This window comes from Acromyrmex echinatior, chromosome 15 (assembly GCF_024713525.1).
Source record: "Acromyrmex echinatior isolate Ae372 chromosome 15, ASM2471352v2, whole genome shotgun sequence".
NCBI lineage: Eukaryota > Metazoa > Arthropoda > Insecta > Hymenoptera > Formicidae > Acromyrmex > Acromyrmex echinatior.
The window spans coordinates 10,459,744-10,480,921 of NC_141866.1; the positions used below are offsets into that span (position 1 = coordinate 10,459,744).

Consider the following 21,178-nt stretch of genomic DNA (forward strand, 5'->3'; position numbering starts at 1 on the left):
ATAGTTCTGCGGTCAGTTACAATGAGGCTGTACCATACAATAGTAACCCACACTCCACAAAATTCTGTCATTTACGTAAATTATGTAATCCCGAATAAATAGCATTAACTTTATCTGAATTTAATCGAAGTGTTAGATATTAATTTTTATTATTCAACCAACTACGTTGATAAAGATCTCTATTATGAAATGATTTTCTAAAAATTACTTACGATCAACCAGGGTGTAAATTGATCAATAAAGAAATTGTAATTAGGATTGAAAAAGGCGAAATTATTCGTTAAAGATCTGAAATTTTACCTCAACAAGCCTGATTGCAATTTCTCCCTTGCTAAACGATCGAGAATGATGAATTCGTTGAAAATTCAGTAGATCTGTTCATTCGATAAGCAGCGTGCTAATTTCGCCTCTGTGGAAATTAAACGAGATTCTCGGATGATGAAGACGAGCGTAATTTCAAACGAATCTCTACAAATGAAACACTTTCCACTTCGTCGTACGTTGTTCCAGCCTTATTACGCATCTCTTCGTTCCTCGTCGGCAGGCCCTCCACGTCGAGCCCGGCATGCTTGGAAGGGGCGAGTCGCAGTTATCGTTTGGCAAGGGCGCCAACCGCATCACCACTTTGACACGATGGCTACGTGCAGGCCTAATGGCTAGGCAAGTATGATAGCGGTGAGTCGGCGTGAGTCGAGTAGGTGAGGGTTGAAACACGACCGCGAAACGGAAGATCCTTCGAGGAGCGCGAGAGAGCAAGGACCCTCCGCGTCCCACGCAATCTCGTGTTTCAGAAATCGCGAGTAATCCTCGTTGTCCTCTTTTGCATATCGCGACTTGTACTTGTACGCGATTGTACGAATGGCGCAGACCCTATTCCCAAGAAAGATACGCTTGTAAACTGTCGGACGCTTAAGTACGTCTAATAGCGCGGGAAATTGCCGTACGGCGAGACGGTTATTCGCCACAGTTGACGATGTTTCTGGCCGTTTTCGGCACGTTTTCAGTAAAAGTTTTCGAGTAAATGTGTTTAAAATTGTCAGATATCAGTGTAAAGGTAGAGTTTCCTTGAGAATATCTGCAATAGAGAAAAATGGACATACTTTACTGTTATGATTACTTGTTCTTTGTAAGTTTAGCTGTATAGAGCAGTTCGTGACTAGTGTAAATATCGAGATTCTTATTTTTTAATTGAAATCCTTATAAAAAATATCCTTAGAAAAAAGTCATTGCTTATTGTAGCCTTATGAATTTTCAATATCCGTGTCTTAGTGTACGAGTAAACTCAGAATTAAAATTCCATTAAAATAAAGTCTATTTTCAAATTAAATAAAGAATAAAGTTTCCTTATTTGCATTCCTTGAAATTCAATTCGCAGGGAGATCTTGATTTTTCAACAGCTTGTTACAAAAGCTATTCACGTCTCGACGACATTCGCTATCGGCGGCTTATTCAAAGACGAATCTCAGCTCTTTCAGCTCCTCACTATTCGTTTCTATTCAGAAAGTATTAATGACGGTTAATTTATTCGCGGCGTTGGTTTTACGACGAATCGTCGAGTAATACTATAGCCTGTACGCGAAGTAACCAGATCCACTTTCGGCAAAGCGGTTTCCGTCGCATTCGAGATGGTCTTAATGCGGATATAAGCGGGTAAACGACGCAGAGGTATTCGTCGTTATAGCGAACGGTACGGACCCAAGCAAACCGCAACCTCATAACTTCATTTGCCTCCGTAATACCGTGGCCACCGTTGTAACTCGTGCAAGCCGTGATGGCCGAATATATTCGCGCCCGCACGTATCTTAAGCTGGTTTAGAGAGGTAGCTAAGCTATTCATGCTTTGTTCCTGCTGATGGTTTATTGATATTACGTGTATGCAGGCGATTATGCAGAGGAGGGATTAAGAAGCGGAGGATTCATCTGGGTAACGTGTTAATCGGACACTCGTGAAATTAGTTCTTGTTAACACCGGGTCGACTGGAAGTAAGACTAAAAGCAAGAGTTTGCGAGGCTCGCTGCGATCTCGTAAAATATATCATCTAATCTAATGCAAGCAAGCGGCGTAGCAGCGACAGTCTTCTTCGGGCGTTTGTTGGTAAAACTCTATATATTAATCCTGAAAATTCTTCGTGACGCAAGGAGGTGGCGATCCATCTCCTAGGAGTTAAATTTCGATAACGCGAAAAGATTTCAGATTACTTTATCCGGATTCCGAGCATCTGCTCGGAATTAGGACACGTTCGGGTTCGGAGCTAAAGCGTGATTTATTTCTCGGTCCAAGATTCTTCTTGAAAGTGTCGTTCTATCAGCGTTACGTTGCAACGACAGCGCGTTTAAAGGGGCACATATTTTGCAGAATCATATCTACGAATACAGACGCTGACTGTCTTTCTCAAACGGGAAGATATCGCCGAGCCGATCTCTCGGAATCGATGCATGTCTTCTACAAATTCGTTAGCAACATCTCTACAAGATCGCTCTCCTTTTTGTTCTGAAAAAAGAACGCTTCATTCGTGAAAAAAAGTACGAAAGTAAGCTTGATAAACTCACTTTAATAAATTAAGCGATTTATTTCATTCGTAAAATGACATTCTCTTCTATAATGAAGGAATTAGCATTTATTTCAACATTTCGATGAGCTGTCGTTCAGTGGCGTATAGTTGCTTTATCCATTGGATTGAATACGTGATAAAATAAAAATTATTTTCAATGAAGCGTTTCATTGAAAATTATTTCAAGCATTCAAAAAGTAAGTCCCTCAATTAAATTCTGAACTAATTAGGTCTGAATGGAATTTAACCACAAACAGACATTAAACGTCTTCCTTAGAATATTGATTCGTGTAGTATAATATATTTCAAGTATAGGTATTATTTTCATTAAATTCAATATATGTAGTTATTATATAAAATTTAATTTTTTTTTTGGAAATAAAGATGTAACGTTGATAAAAAAATTCGTTGAGAAATGTGATTCAATTAATCGGAAAAAGAAAACGTTTTATAATAGATATTCTATGTGAAGCGAGACAATTAAATCCATGTTTTTTAGAGAAAGAAAGAGAGACATATCGCAGAGATGAAATATGCACCAAGTTAAGAATAAAGTAATGCAATAGCTAGCTGCCGCGCAATCAAACTGTTTGCAGAAGCAGAACCGAGCGCTACTCTCGCGCTATGAAGCCGAAGGTACACTTTCCATGTGTCGGAAAATTTATACTCAAACTTGGGTTTCGTTCATACTCTATCTGTTCCCGTGCTGCGCTGTTCGTTTACAGTTTCCAGTCGGACACTAAATCTATCCGCACAGTTAAATTCCGCTGGGCGCATGAAGACCAATATGTTACGGATTCGGTGCAATTTTAGCGAGATACTATCATAATGTTCTTTAAAGAAATGATATAATCCTTGCATTATTGAAAAATATAAAGTGCTACTGGTAATAGAATAAAATAGAATAGTCGCTTTCGACGTTCTATTTGTAAAAGAAATTTTACGAAAAATTCTAAATATAAAAAGCAACCAAACCTAAAAATTCAAACAGAAACACTGCAGTCATACATTTGAAAATTGGATCAAATAAGAGAAAAGCAAAATCAATCAAAGTTTGCTGCCAAAAATTTATTTACTTATTTCTATCAGATTGTTTGGTTGTGAGAGAAATGACTATACGTCAATCACGTCAATCACGTTAATTATCAAACACGCAATGTAATAATACGAGAATGCACGAGAACGAGATGTCATCGGTTTTTGCCGTTTTTCGAAATAGATTTTTGATAAAAACGTATTAAAATCCCGGGTAGCCAGTCAGCTATCGCGCGAATACTCCGATTGCTGCGGCATTCCGTTTCCATTGCATGCACTACGGCCTACGCTACTCCATGAAAAATCCTTTGAAACAATCAACGCGTATAAAATCTGTGGGCGTTTTTTTTCCAATGGCTCGTGAAAACGAAGTGACTGTACGATCGAGTCGTTTAAACGGATTAAAAAAAATATCGAAAGAATCTGAAAATCTCTTAATGAAGATTTATCCCGAAAAAGCATTATTTAATGCTGCATAGGAGAGGGCAGGGAGAAAATGAGTGAACAAAATCCGATTTGGAGTATACGGTTAAAAATAATCCGATAACACGGATAATGACGGATCACAAACATAAGCGCGACGATACCTGAATCGGCAATTATAATCGCACGCGTGGGATGATCATTATAAATGTAACTCGGTCGTTTCGTCACCACGCCGTAATAATAATTCCTAAACATATTTGTCATGTACACGTCGGTGGCATCGATTACGTTATAATCGTTAGAAAGACCGGGGACGACGAGGAGGGGAAGAGGAGGATATCCAGGACTTCCATTAATTCGACATCGACCTCGTTAATTACGCCGTAATAAGCGGCGACGGTGAAACGAAATGTAGACAATCAATTTATTCTGACTGCTTCGTCGTTTACTGTGTCCGAAGGATCGTTACCGTTAATGTATTGCACGGATAATAGGCTCGTTTCGCTGGATACTGATGATAATACGAGATGCACGTGCAAACGGCACCTGCACGTGTTATCTCGTATTATTGGAAAATCATTGATTAAGTAGACACCGAGATATTATGTTACTCTTTAATTCGCGTCAAGAAAATTTATTATTGTTGGATGATGAAAAGGTAGGAAGGTATGTATCGATTCTGTATTCTCAAATTCTTAGAACTCGAGCTACGATCGGGTTGACGGAGAAGCATATCGAGATATTTTATTACGCGCGCCGATGAATCTCGTTTCGTTTCTTTTCTCCCAGATGAAAGAGAAGCGTGACGTTTCGCGTTCATCCGAGTAAATATATTTTTCCTTGAGATATAATTGAAAAATCTATGACAAGCATAAACGTGTCTCAAATTCAATCCAAAGTATTTATGCACGATATATACGTGGCTGCATCCTTACGCACGCTCTAAAACGCAGGACACAATTATTCGTCCCTTCTTCAAGGGGTGAATGCTTCGCATTCAAAAAATGCCTCGCGGATGTAAAATTTAAATGCTGTAATCCGCTATCCAACGTCGCTCGCGTTGACGACCTGTGCATTAGTTACGCGAGTGCCTGTCGCATTGCGAACGCATTGCAACAAAGCACTTGCAATTTATGCAATTGTGTTCTATCCACGGTTTCCGCCATTGAACGCAAGCACTTAAAATTTCAAACGGCTTAACTCCGAGGGAACGGAAAAAAAAAAAGAAAAAAAAATTGGATAAAACAGTTTAGCATAAAAAATTAAATAAATTTGGGGCCGCAATCGTTCCGCAGAGCTTTTATGATTCTAATTACCATATTGACATTACGTGCGATCACGTAGTATCGGAAAGAAATAGCGCGCCTGCATTGGCTGTTACGATACGTTATATCATGGGAGGAACGATACATTACGTTTAGACCAGACGAGATTAATGCCTGCCACCACAATAGAATGTAAAATTTACTATTCGCGCCAAAGTATCGTCGAACTCGACGTAATTTGCATTCGGTCATGCTAGATCCTGCGCGATACCGAGGCCAAAAAATGGAAGTGCCACGACATTAATTTTCATTTTCTCGCAAAAAAGCGGGATTGCAGATAACGCATTGTGTGTGCTTTTCAATTAAACGGTGGCATATAACAACGCATCGAATAACGTCCGGAAAAATCTTTTATCCGCGTTAGAGTTGCGTGAGAACGGATATGTGATCGATCCGGAAAGAAAATCTTTACTCCTCAAGTAATTATGATTTCTCCAAGAATGCCAAATAATATACTGTTAATTTCACTTAAAAAACGTGGCGAGATGTACTAAAAATAATTCATCTTCCCTCTCTGCTACTCGTTCCTTCTCGTCTATCGATATGACGTTTTACGAGAGAGATACGCTCGTCTAGAGAGTATACTTCTCTCTCTACTTCTCTCTACTGCTGTACATATTTATCGTTGCAAACGTCCTTATCCGGACAGTCTATTTCCCAAATTTGAACGCATTGGTGTCGGCTTTTTCTAGAACGGTCGTACCGCAAAAAGAATATTGCAAGATATGTCGACATATTTTCTTATAACAAAATTGTAGAAATACCAGTATGTATGTATTTAAGCGACAAAAAAGTACAAACTATTTTCTATTTTATGAGAATTACTGGGAAAAAAGTTGTGCCATATATGTATTTTAATAAAATCTATATATATATATACATTTGATAATAAAAAGAGTATATATGAAAAAGTTTAAAGTTTTGAAAATTTTTGTAGAAATTGTTACATGTAAATTCTTTTATGTTTCATGCTAGCTATTTATTAAATTCTAAATCAGTGTTCAACATTATACGCTACATATAGCAACGATATATTGTAACATGCACAGATTCATTAATATACAATCTATTACATAAATAAAATTAATGTTTACATTATTACATACATAATTTGTCATCTATATATACGTATACAAATTTATGAATTATTCTTCTCCCAAAGACAGAGAATAGAGAGCAATATTTCCATTTTCACTATTTATTTTTTAACAATATATATCTCGCATGCGATTGCGAAATCGTCGAAAACCGCGGAAAGATTAAACATAAAACACTTTAAGCAAAGTTCGACGGGAGGGAAAGTCCCTTCCGCGCTTCTCAATTAATTACCGAGCGGGGAATCGAAAATGCAGAAAGCCAGATCGTTTGCTCGGCTTCATCCGTCAAACGTTCCGAAAAGTTTTATTATCAAGACCATAGTTAATGCAGTTTAAACCTCGTTCGCTCCACCGGGGTGCCGAGGAAGTTTCACCATCAAGCCAACTATTACAAGCTAGAAAACGAGATTCTCCGAGGAGCCGCTCGTGGTGGATACGAGAACGCGGAGCAAGGATAAAGCACCGTCGTTGTTGATTCCTTTACTTAGGAAAGGGACTTTTATCACACTCGCGACGACTCGAATCGCGAACAATTATATTAAAGTCCTCGTTTACGGACGTACAATTTGTGCGGATGGGAGAGAAAAGGGATTTGCGCTTCGTAGATTTACTAAAACGAACTCGTCTTGCTACATCTTGCGTTTAGCGCCGCTCCGGTAAAACGATTATTTTCTGTTTCACGCTTAAGTCAAGGAAGCCGGATATATCGCGGTTCTTATCTATCGTGATATTTGTGTCGCCGATGCGCTCCTAAATCAATATTGCATTACCATGCAAATGTTATATACTGAATGGTAATACCGCGGTACGTCAATCAAATTACTTGTGGATCGCGTTACGCGAGCCAATCGACCGGAAACTGCATAGCATCGAAATTATCGCGTCGCCGCCCACGGATTTATCAAAATTTGTTGCACCAGCTGCGCTTTATTAATTTCGTTTTCGATGGTGAAGCGTGCCGGCTTGCGAGTGCGGAATTACGCTTCCTTGTTCATTTTTTTTTCTGCGCTCGTGAATCGCTGGTTATTTCTATTAAAATCATGATGAAAATGAAAATCAGGCAATTCAAAAACTGAAATCAGATATACGTAGATAGTTTAGTGTCGCCTACGTAAATTTTTTCAATAAATTTTTGTTCTAATAGTAATTACATTAATAACAATGTAATATTTTTTTTTTAGAGCAAAATTATTCATCTCGATAGTAAGATCTGCAAGAAGAAACTAATACAGGATAGATAATATTAATTCTATATTATTTGAGATTTTAATAATATCAATTATTATACAGTATATGTATAAAAGATAAAATATACTTACATATATTTAAAAAAACAAAGAAAATATCGAGTATGATTAAGAATTTTAATTGCTCTATTTTGCGCCGGCTAATTTAAGCAATTACAAGATTTTCTACTACATCTGCATGGCGTGTCAGTTTAAAAGAAGTAACTAAATATAAAAATTTGCCTAAAAAATTCAATCTGGATGTCTAAGTAATTGAATACGAGGCGGAGAATATGCAAAGGTTACCCCATCACGTCAACTGTCAGAAGTAACGTGTCAAGTCAACTCAACTTAATCATTAAGTAAATAAGCTTAGCGTTTAGCGCGCGAACTTAGCGCCAACTTTACTCAATAAATTAAAGTCTGCGTTCCAGATACGAGGCGTGAAGTTTCCACGCGAGACACCCTGAACGAGTAGTTACCTCATCAAAGACTGCAAGCAGATTTATGATTGGGCGAAGATCGTTCGTAAATAACGATAAATGTGCGATGTGGCGTGCAACAATCCGTCTAGTCGTCATTTAGCGGGCATCTGTCGAAGCACGCGTAAATTGTAACCCTGTATCCGGCGCGGGCAAACATTATTAATGTTACATTCGTCTCATCGTCGGCGAAAACGTTAGAGTAACGAGAGGTCGCGGGGTGCAATCGAATATGCGATAAACCCCATACCTCTCCTTGGTCCACTCAATTTTTCCTTCCGCCGCCCGCGCCGTCATCGTCGTCCTCGTTGTGCGCACACGCATCCTCGACCGATTTATCGCACGCGTGTTTACCTCCCGTATTCTCTCTCTCTCACACACACACACACACACATACATGCGCGCATATGCAGAAGCGCGTAAACGCGTGTCTATGCACGTCCGTGTCGCCACTACGCTTTCACGTGTGGACACGCGGCGCACGCACATCCACCCATCCGTGCACGCTTCTACGATTTTCGAGTGGTGGCACGTACACACACACACACACACACACACACACAAATATATATATATGTGTATACATATATACGAAGCAACGCTGAGATACGGCGAGGGTGGATTTCCTGTGGGCATGCGTACAACTCGCGGAATGACGGCAGTAGGGTGGAAATCGCGGAGGTTCGAGGATACGAACGAGGGTGACACCCTGCAGTCTGACGCGGGACTTCGACCCCCGCGCTTCGACGGGGATGAAGTGGCGATCCGATCTTCTTCATCTCTCGGACCCGCAGCCGCTCGAGATTCGCGAGTAGAATTCGGTGCGCGAGTTCGTGTCGCGACGGAGATACAGGAGGAGAATCGTGGCAAATGCAGATATCTTAGTTATTTTTTTTCGAGCATTTTTTTCGAGTTGGGAATATAATTTGAACGATCAATTAGAATGACTCGATAAAGAACATTTCGAAAAAGAAGTAGTTATTATTTTCGCGTTAAGCTAGAAAACTCACGTGTAACGTGAAAGTTATATCGCGCGGAAAGAATAGTACGTATCTATCTACGTCTATCGACTTCGGCAGTTTGAAACACGGTTCCATTTCCTTTTCCTCGTTTCACGATCTTTTTCGAGTTATCAGATTCGGGAGAGAGATGCTAAAGAAAGAAAATAAAAATAGGGCAACGGCGGTTCGAAAAGTCATCGCATTTCTTTCCATTCAATCACGAGGTGTAGGCAATTTTATTTGCGGAAGAGCGCAAATCGGAGCGGAAAGACCCGTCGATCGCACACATCGGGGGTCTGTCAAAATATAAATTGGAGTACGTTGATTTCGAAAAGTGGTCATGCCTCTGTCGCGAGTGTTTCGTTAATTAACATGGGAACGGAAGCAGAGAAGGCAAGAGACCGATACAGGAATGTCGCGGAAGGAGGAGAGGAGGAGGAGGAGAGAGGGGTGAGGGGAAGGGGAGGCAGAGTCAGTCATGGTAAGTCGATTACTTCGTGGTCGATGATCAAACGTCGCTTTCATTAGCCACGGTCTCGGTTGCTGCGGTTAAACATTCCCGACACTCTCGTCGACCAACCTTGAATCAAAGATTCCATTACACGGCAAAATTAAACGCTCGTTGACGTGAGTTTACCTTTTTATCTTTCAGTTATCTCCTAATGTTGTAAACGGATGTAAACATATCTCCACTGGTATTCCACAACGCAATAGTTGCTACTAAAGAAAGGCGAAGGCTTAACTTCTAGTTGAAGAAACGACGTTTCGACTAGAACGTCAGATGTAAATGTTTATTTATTTACTTTTTTATTTATTTATTATTTCTTTCGTGTGTTCGATAGAGAAAGAGAAAGAGAGAGGCTGCAGCGATATTGAAAAATCAAAACGAAATCACAACGAAATCAACAATTCGTCGCAATTGCAAATTAACTTCCCTCGCATTGCACGAAGGCAAACGTTTTCTTCGATACATTTTTTGCATGTATAACGCGCAATATTGCGTCAGAAACGCCGCAAGAATCGTGCGCGTAATCGGTCATTAAAGTTCGAAACACGGAATCTTGGAGTTTAAAGCGTCGAGAAAGACGGTCGCCACATTTCGTTCCACGCTATTGATTTAACGTGTAACTTTGCGCAGTTTCCAAGGATTTACAACTGAAAATCGCTCGATCATTCGTCGCCCCGAATACCTTAGCAAATATAACGGCGGCGACAGTCAAACGCTGCAGGGAGGAATCCGGTCGACTCTCCGACGCCCGCCGTCGGCGACGAGGCGACTCGTATCGACTTTCACCCTAGAGAAAGAAAGCCTTTCTCTATCTGCTACTTCCTCTACCTCTCCTACCGGCACTTTATTCAGGATCAAAGCCTTCTATTGCGAGCGCTCGGGCGGGTGTAACTTTACGTCTCACCGAGCTTTCACCATCCACCAAGTCCCAAACGTAATTTCGGTCGTCTTACGGAGCACGAACTATATCTCGATCCGTATTACGTAACGACTCTTAATGCGCCGTAACTTGCGACTAGCGCGTAGGATTCCGCGAGGATTTATGGAAGCTGGAACTTCAGGCTAATTTGTAACATTACGTGCGAGTACGAGTTACGTGCTCTTACTTGGTAATCTTGATTCGCGCGTCCAGACGTTTCTTTTCTTTTTTTTTTTTACACGTAGAGATAAATTTAAGCAAAATTTACAATGAAATAATTACTATTTTTTAAATATTCAAAACCATAAAGCAATGCAAAACGTATAAATACAGAAGACACAAAAATATAGGACAGCTCGTAACACGGATATTCGTAATTTTAACGTACGCGAAACTATACAAATTCAAAGAAAAATTTATTATGTGTGCGGAAGATATAAAAGGATATATGTTTTTATAGTCACGTGATTTCTCCATTTCCTCGCACCGAAATGGTGACTTGTTCAAAAATATCTTCGATTTCTGATGTAAATAATAAAAATCAACATATCATGTTTTTCGGCGAAAATGAAAACAAATTGAAATGTCTACCGCAAACCGAAATATCGTTAATTAAATATTTATAGTCGAATGTAATGTGTAATGTAAAGATCAGCTGATAATTAATAGACCAACTTTTATACAAAGAAAAAAGTTCTATTGATCCTATAATATGGTGCTGTAGCTTGTTTTAACGTCAAGACACTACCAGATGTATACATAATATTAACATGTATAATTTAATATGATATAAATTATAAAAATATATTCGCAGTGTTCGTAATTGCGACAAAGAATAGACTTGTTTCACCTTCACTCAAGATATGTTACGTAACTTCTAATACAATTCCACGTCTAACTAACCTGGACCACAACTTCGCAGAAAGCGGTAGTTTGGCGAAATTTGTGACTGTTATGAGGTTGTACAAGCCGCTCGGTCAAAAGCTTAATTCAATTCTCGCGGTTCGAAGAACCTGTTCTCCGCGAGATACACCTCCCTATGCTCTCTCATCGATCGTTTCGTGGAGAGAACGTCTTCGTCTTTGTTGTCATCTCGTCCATCTCTCTCAGTAACGAAACGCTCGCGGAAACGCTTTCTCGCACCATCGAATTTCGAGGACTACGATTTACGATAGTAATTCCGATCGCTCTGTGCGCGCTGCGTAATAACTTCGCATCTTGGCGTAATATCACAGACGAATAGTTTCATCTCGAGATTTGTAAAACCGTTGTCAGCTATCTACCCGTACGAACAATTTTTTTTTACGATTGCAATTTTATTTTATCATATACGAGATATTCTGTATCTCTCTTTAGCCGATATTGTTTACAAATTCTTTCTCTTCTCCTTTATGAACAATGTGAAAGGTATTTTTGAAAAGGATTTGTCGATTAAGAAATAATTCGACGAAAGTGGAGTAATTTATATATTTCCTTAATAAATAATCTTAAGTTATCCTTCTTGCGGCTAATGCAAAATTGGAATTTTTTGAAATAATTTTTTGTTTCAATTCTCTTTGTTACGAGAAGATGCGTTCTACGCCTAATTGCGATGCGTTAACGTTTAATAACCGATTCCACAAAGTTTCTTGCTAAGGATTATCACAACCTCTCGATCTACCAGGCAAAGTAGCTGGGGATGCGACTTCACGCCTCAACGGGCTTCCAACCCCGGCGAAAGTTGTCAAGCACAATTTCATTTGATGAAAGTCGCCACTAAATGCATGACAAGAGGTAATTTTTAACGCGAGGAAGCCATTACAAGTGATTTTCTTCCATAACGAAAAGTCTTCGTCTGACAGAGATAGGTACTATTTGATTCGAAATTTTATTCGTGTAGAGCAAAAGGCGATTTAACAATTTTTTCATTATACAAAGTGATTAAATAATTTGAAAAAGTTTTTAAAAATCAAATGGATTATATGAATTATAAAATGAACAGTTGAATTTTAAATGTTGTATTGAATGCTCAAGGATTGGATTTTTTCTTTTATCGTGTGTGTGTGTGTGTGGGTGTGTGTGTGTGTGTGTGTGTGTGTGTGTGTGTGTCTGCAGTATTATTAATAAAAGCGGACAATATGAGTATATTTTTCCTCTTTTGCTGCTAATACAGTGGAATGTTATAATGCTTGATAACTATATTCTTTTAGCATAATGTTATCATAATAACCTAGTGTTACTATAATAAATTGATATTCTGCCAATAGGAAGACTTTAAGAAAAAGAAGAAGAAGGATAATATAATTTCTATATGAATTTTACAAGTCTGACAAAGATACTGTTTAATTGAATCATCATGATAATTTTGCAAGAAATGTGGCACTTCAGTGTATTCAATATGGCACTTCGTGTATTCAAAGTACAATGAAAAAGTATTCAAGTAATATCGTATAAAGGTGAAGTTAGAATGTTAAAATATAATCGTCCACGAGCAGTTGCTATCTACTTCGTTTCAGTCACACAAATTTAGTTAGTTCACCGCAAAATGGTTAAATTCCTCATTTAAAAGTCTCTCGTGCACATTTCCTTGGCTGTTAGGCAAAGGGTTGTTATCGTACTCTCTCGATCTACCCTGCAAAACTAGCTACGGATGTAACTCCGCGCTTCATCGAACTTCCTCCAAAGGGCACAAATCCCCGACGTAATTTCAGCCAGAAACGACCACATCTTAATACGTATTATATAGTGACTTTTAACGCTAGTGAAACATACAACCACGACAGAAAGTTTTAGTCAATATGTAGAGTGGCATCGGTAGAGGAAACTATGATCTGTATAACCAAAAAGTTAAATTAAACTACCTCATAGTACGTTACAGGAAGACTCGACTTCCGACTTTTTAGACTTAATAATTAAAAAAGCTCGTTTTAGATTCATAATATATTCTAATTGAATAAACGTAATTTAGATCACTTTTTATGAGCCTGCTTAATTATAAATTATCTGATATTATATCTAATGAAAATGTGTCTGATACTTATACAAAGTACGATTACTAATCAATTATGCCGAAAAATAAAGGAAAAAAGTTGTGTCTAAGAAATTTTAACTGGCAAAGTTATCGTGGTAACCGATCATGATTGATCATTTTGTCATTTAACAAAAATAAATAAAAAAGAAAATATGCATCTTTAATTTTTTATTTTCTTGAATTTCTAGTCCTTGTTTCCGAGAATAAAATTAAAATTTGTTGAATAAAAATAAATTGAAATTTATTTATAAATTAGCGAAATATTATAGTATAATATTTCGTGTGGAGAAGTATATAGATTAGTGAAGGAAATGAAATAGAGTAATTAAATTTTTCTTTATTGGTTACAACGACATAGGTATCTCAAAATTGACATTTGAAAATAGAATTGCTGTATCGGATCTCAGCCACCGGAGCAGAATAGTTGAAATCCAAACGCCGCCATGCTTTGCTACTTTGTTTTTCTATATAGTGATTTTCGAATACGAATTTTTCCCGAATTTTTTTCCTAAATTGGGAAAAAAGTTGTGTCAGATTTGAAAAATTCCGCATACATTTTATAGCAATAAAATGAAACAATAAAAACGATAAGCTTGAAATTACGCATATTTAGAACATTATTATACAGTTGGAACTGTTGGAAGATATAAATATAGATAAATATGTAAATGACGAATGAGTAGATTTAACATGATCGAAGCAAGTACCAATCATTTGAAACATTGAATTTAACCTGTATAAATATATTCACGAATTTCTAATGTTCTCTGTTATAATATCCGTCGGTATTTTAACCTTTGTACTGTAATTTCTTTTTATCGTTGTTTGTTTTTAAAAACTCTCTGCATAGGGAGTTTTTTTATTCGATAAGTACGGTATAAGATGTATTTGCACGTAAGTAAAGACGTAGAGACTTCATGCAACTTCGTACTTTAACAAAGTCATAGTTTGACGTATAGGTAACAGTGGAAACATGATAGATGAGACAAGAATCGGAAGTTCTGAATGTTTCGCTGCACCGGGTACACATATTTCCAAAGTTCTCTTAAATCTTAAATCTCTGAAATACTTAAGTACGCGAGGTACAAATTTTATCTAATATCCACTTAATGATACTTATGATACGAACATCAACGGCGTTCAATGTAAAGTATCGCACTTTATCTGCGTTAAAAATGTATAACGGAATTATGGATCAAGAACTTAGAATTATTCCTTGGAAATTGGACGTAATGCGACTGACTTTACGAAGCTATTATTCAGGAATAAGAACTCCGCCAAGTACAAACTTCGTCCACACAATACTTCTTAAGAAGCGTCACGAAAATTTATTTCTCAAAATTCACAGCCAGTAGACTATACGACGACTGAACCCAATAGTTTAACATAGATCGTTGGCCCACTTTTTACCTTCATTCGAGAGTTGGTGTGCGTGGCGGATCAACGGCTGTGATAAGAGCGAAGTTTCGTGACTTCTTGTTTGTGTAATTTATGTATTCGTATATGTTCACACTTTTACTTGGGAAAGTTTTAGCGAAGTATGAAGGGCAGTTCTGCTGAAATGTAGTTAATTGAAAGAAGATGAAGGATTCCGCGAAATTTCTTCTCACGTATCGTACAGTTATAACCGAGTGTTCCACGAGTTCCCAAATTAAAAGTTGTTAATTTGAAACGTAATCAATCTTTACTTCGTTACAAGATTCGATTATTCCTTTGTCGACGCTGTGCTCACAAGAACTACACATTATAATCGAATATTATATTGATTTCACCAGGATTCAGAGTTTCCATAAGACAATATTTTGATTAGTCTCAAATTAGCAATGTAAACTAGGAACGTTTCCGATTTCTACACCGTAGAGGCATATCTCTTGTAATCACAGGTTTAAGAGAAATTACGTCCTCCTTTTGGAAAAAGGAGAGCCATATCTTTTCTAAATCTTCGCACAATGCGGAGTGAGAAGGGTTAAAAAGATGCAGTTCTCTCGCGTTATCATATTTCTCTTTGCAGATATTATTTGTTGCACAGCCCGCGTGTATACGACGCGGTCTCATAAAATACGTGTGACACGCTAAAATAACGACTGCACTCTTGCAGGTCATTGTGTGAGCGCTTATGTACGACCGGCTGACGCGAATACTTTTTGTCCACGAATGTTTTATATGTAGTTCTCATTGCACACTCCCTATCAGGCAACGGATTCATACGAGTCGTTAAATTGCAACCCGCGTTTATAAAAAGCAAGAGACTCGTACGATCGTTATATCAAACATCCTTATTTCCGTGCTCCTTCCGAAAACTTTATAGGCGAGTGTAAATCCTCGGCAAATTTTCTTCCGCAAAAAATCTTCTAAGTCATATTAAAAAAAAAAACAATATTTTAAAAAATTTGGTATTTTATAGACGTCAGTCAAAAAAATATGTTTTTAAACATTAAAATTTTCCTCTTTTCTAATCTATCTATCCTTACCTATTATAATATATATAAAAAAAATTTAATGATTATTCAAGTATTCTAAACGTTAATTTTTTTTATTTTAAAATAATATATTATTTACATATTTTATTGAAAAATGTCAAAGTTCTTCTGCGCATAATTCTTGTAACGAAAGAAGATTAATAAAATATTTCAAATCTTTATTCTACACGAACAAAAAATATTGTTTATTGTTTATTTCCGACATCTTTAATTTTACGCTAACTTAGCAAGTTCGATAAGATGCAGAAAAAGATTGATTTATCAGAGTTAACAATGAGATAATTGCGGCGAATTCATTGTGGCTAACACTTGCATGGAGATGGACGAACGAGCGATGCTCGAATCGCACTTGACCCAGGAAATCTGATTTTCGCAAATTCGCTCCGTAGTATCTAACAGACGGAGATACCCGACATGGAAGAACCCACGAAATTCGATTTTCAGGATTTGTGTACAGGTCATCCGAGCTAAAAGCGTGAGCTGCCGAGTTAGCGAATAAGCGCTCAAAAGGAAAGGCAATTGGGAGAGATATCTCTGAATTCTATCTATCATCTCTAGACAAGAACAAATATGTATTTGCTGAAACTGTGATGCTATAAGTCCTTTCAAACAGAGAGCCAATAAGTTAAAGCACGCGATAAACTGTTGGATTACGCACGAATATCTTTCTTGTTAACAGCACGAAACGGCAGTAAGCCTACTTATTAGCAAGTTTGGCATTAAGTGTATGATTTAAATTATATTTAAATACAACATTTACGTGATAAAAAATTAAAAAAAAAATTGTTTTTATAAAATGGACTGTATAGGTGTTAAAATATTATAAAATAATGTAGCTAATGTATGTATAGTAATGTTAAAAAATTATAAAATTATTGTGGATATTCAATAATTATTTTGATAAATGAAAATTTGACGTATTATGCCTGATTGGTTTGTATTCCGAGTCAAAGTTATCGTTTAATTTAAAATGAATATATTATATTATATATACCTTGCCGAAAGTTCAGAACTCACTTTAAACTGTAATTTTCAGACTGACATTGTAGCGTAAACTATACGTGACATATGTTGTAGCCACGGTTAATATCTGAAATTAAATACGAATTTGCTAGGAGTTTAATTATGCGAACTACTAAATACACTCTACGTCGACCCGTCGTGCTCGTGAACACGTCACTAAATCGTCGGTCATACGAAGCATATTAATTTATGTGGGGATCGACCGCATGATTCTGATCCAGCAATTACGTAGATTCATCTCGTCACTCGTACCGCGACGGCTCGCATCGTTGACTCACGGAAATCGTTAACCACTCCAAACTACAAGTATATGCAAAATTCACCATTGCGTCCTCTTAACATTTTCTCTCCCCGTTCATTTTACCTCTTTTCCACAGAAATTCTTGTCGAGACTCTCGAGAATGCTCGACTCTACCACTGAAAAATAGGCCAATTAAGGTAGAATGGGAATAGAAAGGATTGTATACCATTAGTGCGTAATATTCTTCAGAATTTACCGCGTTAATGAAGCACAGTTTTATTCGTAGTTTATATGTTCGATTACGTTTATTGTAGTCAACTTTGAGAGAGAGAGAGAGAGAGAGAGAGAGAGAGAGAGAGAGAGAGAGAGGGAGGGAGGGAGGGAGGGGGAGAGAGAGAGAGAGAGGAGAGTGAGACAAAGCTTTTTAAACGAATAATGATAATTAGTAAGCAGTGATATAAATTAAAGCTGACGTAGAAATTAAAGTTAAAATTAATGCGGCTGGTGAGCACTCTTTTAGTGCAAAGTTTTCAAGAGAAATTTCCATTTAAAAAGCACACAAAGATATCAGGAAATATCATACCGTAACGATTACGAAGCGGAGGCGTAAATAAAAAGCAAATATGGCGATATGGCTAGCAAAATCCAATCGATGGAGGTCCCTTGTCGATTCCAATAATTCGGTTTGTTATCTCACATATTCTTATAATGTACACACACACATATATACACACACGCACACACATATATATTATATCGTTCCACGATATGATTGCCAAATTTATGTTATATGTCTAATATGCAACTGCGGCACAAATTTTATCATTTGCATTATATTGGTGATGTTAATTCTACAAGATAATTTAAAAATATTTTAGATTTCCAAAACAGACATATTCGTTGACCTTTAAATAAAATTAAATAAAGAATTCAGCGTAACCAAAAATGTATGTATAATAATAAGAATTATTTACATAAAAGATTCTCATAAAACTAAAATTTTTGCATGCTCACTGATATTATTATTTTCTTGTGACATATCACATCTATGGTGTCACAGTTTGATGTTCGGTATTGATCAGGTATAATCAGATATCTGATCTTCATATAATGTAAAATTATTATAATGTAAAATTCCATTAATGTGTCAGATAAAATGAGAAATCACATCTACATCGTTATTCATTAATTAACATTTTAATGCAATCAGAACCTTTATACGTGACTACACATTTGTTGTAAACTAATATTAGCTTCTCTCGAGAAGGGATTAAATAACGACAGCCTTCATACATAATAAAGAATATACTTGTACATATGCATACAATATATATATATATATATATATGTGTGTGTGTGTGTGTGTGTGTGTGTGTATGCATACACATATAAAATTATTGCACTACTTCCAACATAATAAAATTTTTAATAATTATAACTCCTTACTCTTAATAGTTTAAATTATTTTTTACTTTTATTTTTTTTAACTATTTATTACGTATCATTTATAAAAACATGTGTGTGTGCGCGCGCGCGAGTGTACTAATTTAATTTGATATTGAAACAATTGTTACAAGCTATTTTCGATTTGTCCCAATATGTGCGAAATTGTACGTATGTATCAAGCTGTATCAAACGATTGTTGTTTTTATTCGAGAAGACTATCAAAAGTAAGAAGCAGTTTAGAAGTAGCTCACGCAATCGATCACGACGGCCTCAGCACTTTGGAGAATTAAATTCCGTCACACAGAAACGGAGACGAACATAAGCATCTCGTACGAATACTAAACTTTTCCTTCCTATCCTCTGAGGCGAAAAGAAACTCGTCCTTGGTATCGACATCTTTCAACGATAAATCACCGTGGATACAAAGAACACTTAATGCGCCCTAGCATTTCAAATGCAATTTCATTCTCATTAATATGGTTACTTATAATTCTCTTAAAATGACTCAATACAAACTATGTAGTAAAATACTGATAATTTTGAATGAAAAAAAAAAACAAAGTTTTTTTATATTACAAAATTTGTTTAATTAAAAAAATTTATCTTTTATAATTTTTCGTATATTAAACTTTAAATTAAAATTGTTGAAATTAAATAAAACTAAAACTGATTGAAAATTTTGAAAATTATTTAAAATTGGAATTAACAATAAACTATTTTTTGGAATTAAGTAAGTGTACTTAAAAGCAATTTCAATAATATAAATTTTTTAATTATCTTGAGACCTATTGAGAAAGCTGTAATCGAAAGAAAATTATGCGGTCATTAGCAGACATACCTATATCTCAAATAATAGGCAGATAAACGATAAAAATAAAAATTTGGTTCATGGAATTTTTATACGTGATTTATTACATTTTTCTATTATTAACGATCTATCGCTGACAGCGCAATTTGATAAATGAAAGTGCTCACTTTAGGGTGCTAATTACCGACACAATTACTCGGTAGATACCGTTAATCAGATCACATCGCAAAAGGCGAGACGAAAATATGATTTTTCTTTGCGAACGATAATGAATGTGCATTAGTTACGTAATTTGATACATTTTCCGCTAACAATTATTCAATCAAATTTTGTTAAAATTAAAATATTTTCACGAAATATACGATATAATAGACACAAACGTATATTTATTTCATAAAAAATTGGACTTAATTATAAATGTGATGTTACCTTTTTTTTTTTTTAGATAAAAAAAATATTGTAAAATTTACTTTAATTAAATCAAAATGCATGTATTTAAAGACGTATTACATGTATTTTAACAATATATAAGTTTACATAATGTAACAGTCAATATGTCACGGTAGAAATTTACTTTTAATTTTTCTTTTGCTAAAAAAATGTGTAATATAAAAGAACTAATTTTTTGAATTGATTCTATATTATACAATACGCACCATGTGTGTTAATTGTATATATCTCTTTAAAATAATCCTATAATATATATAATATATATAATATATATAATATAAAATTGACAAAAAAATGTTCGTCTATTAAACGAGCATCATGGAATTTTGATAATATTGTCGTGATTTGAATTCCTGATCAATGGAAATCCTGTATTTTGTATGTTTTTTCTCAAATCTCCATTTTGATACGACATTTCGTATAGCCGTATATGGTTACGGGTTTTTTTTCTGGAATATCTGCAGATATAGTCACATGTAGGCGAATAGCAATTTCCTGTAGCGATACGGCGTAACACAGCAACCATTTTCGAGCACTCGTATTCAGAAACGCAAAAAAGCCTTTCTGCCTTTCGTATGCACCTAATTTCGCGGACCACGATTCTGATCTGGTTCGTTGTAACGCGGTAATTACATAAAAAGTGGCAAAGAATTTTCCTCGGGGCGTTCTCACGCCCGTTACATCGTTGCAGAAAACTGTACGTGCGGGATTTAATAATTATCGTTGTAATATCGCATTCGTAAAATACGTACGTGCAAACTAGTTTGCAAACTGGGTCGTGAAAGAAGCGTGTGAGACATGAAATCAATGTCGATGGATTCTTCTTGCAAGCGTTTGCTTTTGAACAGCACGAGCCTCTCGATTATAGTATACAGATAAAACCTGACCTTTCTTACGCGCTTCCTTATATACACGATTTATCGAATCCTCGTAAATTTCTTGCATTTTCCTAACGCCATCTTTTCGCTATGCACGATTATGCATATAGCTTTTTCTTCGACGGATTATCGTCCAACTATGGTATGCGCGGTCACGTATCCGACGCAACAAGATCAACTGAAACGAGCTTGAAAAGAGCTCTGCAAGAGAAGCGCATAATGCTTGAACAGAATGAGTTTCGAGGTAACGTGCCAAAATCGAAAGAGATCG

General features: G+C 36.4%; 1 protein-coding gene and 1 long non-coding RNA gene across 2 annotated transcripts in view; one reads left to right on the top strand and one right to left on the bottom strand.

Annotated features, from left to right (window-relative positions):
• The window catches only part of Phyhd1 (Phytanoyl-CoA dioxygenase domain containing 1), a 139,821-nt gene that overhangs the window by 68,765 nt on the left and 49,878 nt on the right, over positions 1 to 21,178 (bottom strand). The window lies entirely within an intron of this gene.
• The window catches only part of LOC147907288 (uncharacterized), a 51,228-nt gene continuing 38,885 nt past the window's right edge, over positions 8,836 to 21,178 (top strand). The window contains exon 1 of the long non-coding RNA XR_015547578.1: positions 8,836 to 9,625. This is a non-coding gene — a long non-coding RNA (uncharacterized LOC147907288). The remainder of the gene's footprint in view (positions 9,626 to 21,178) is intronic.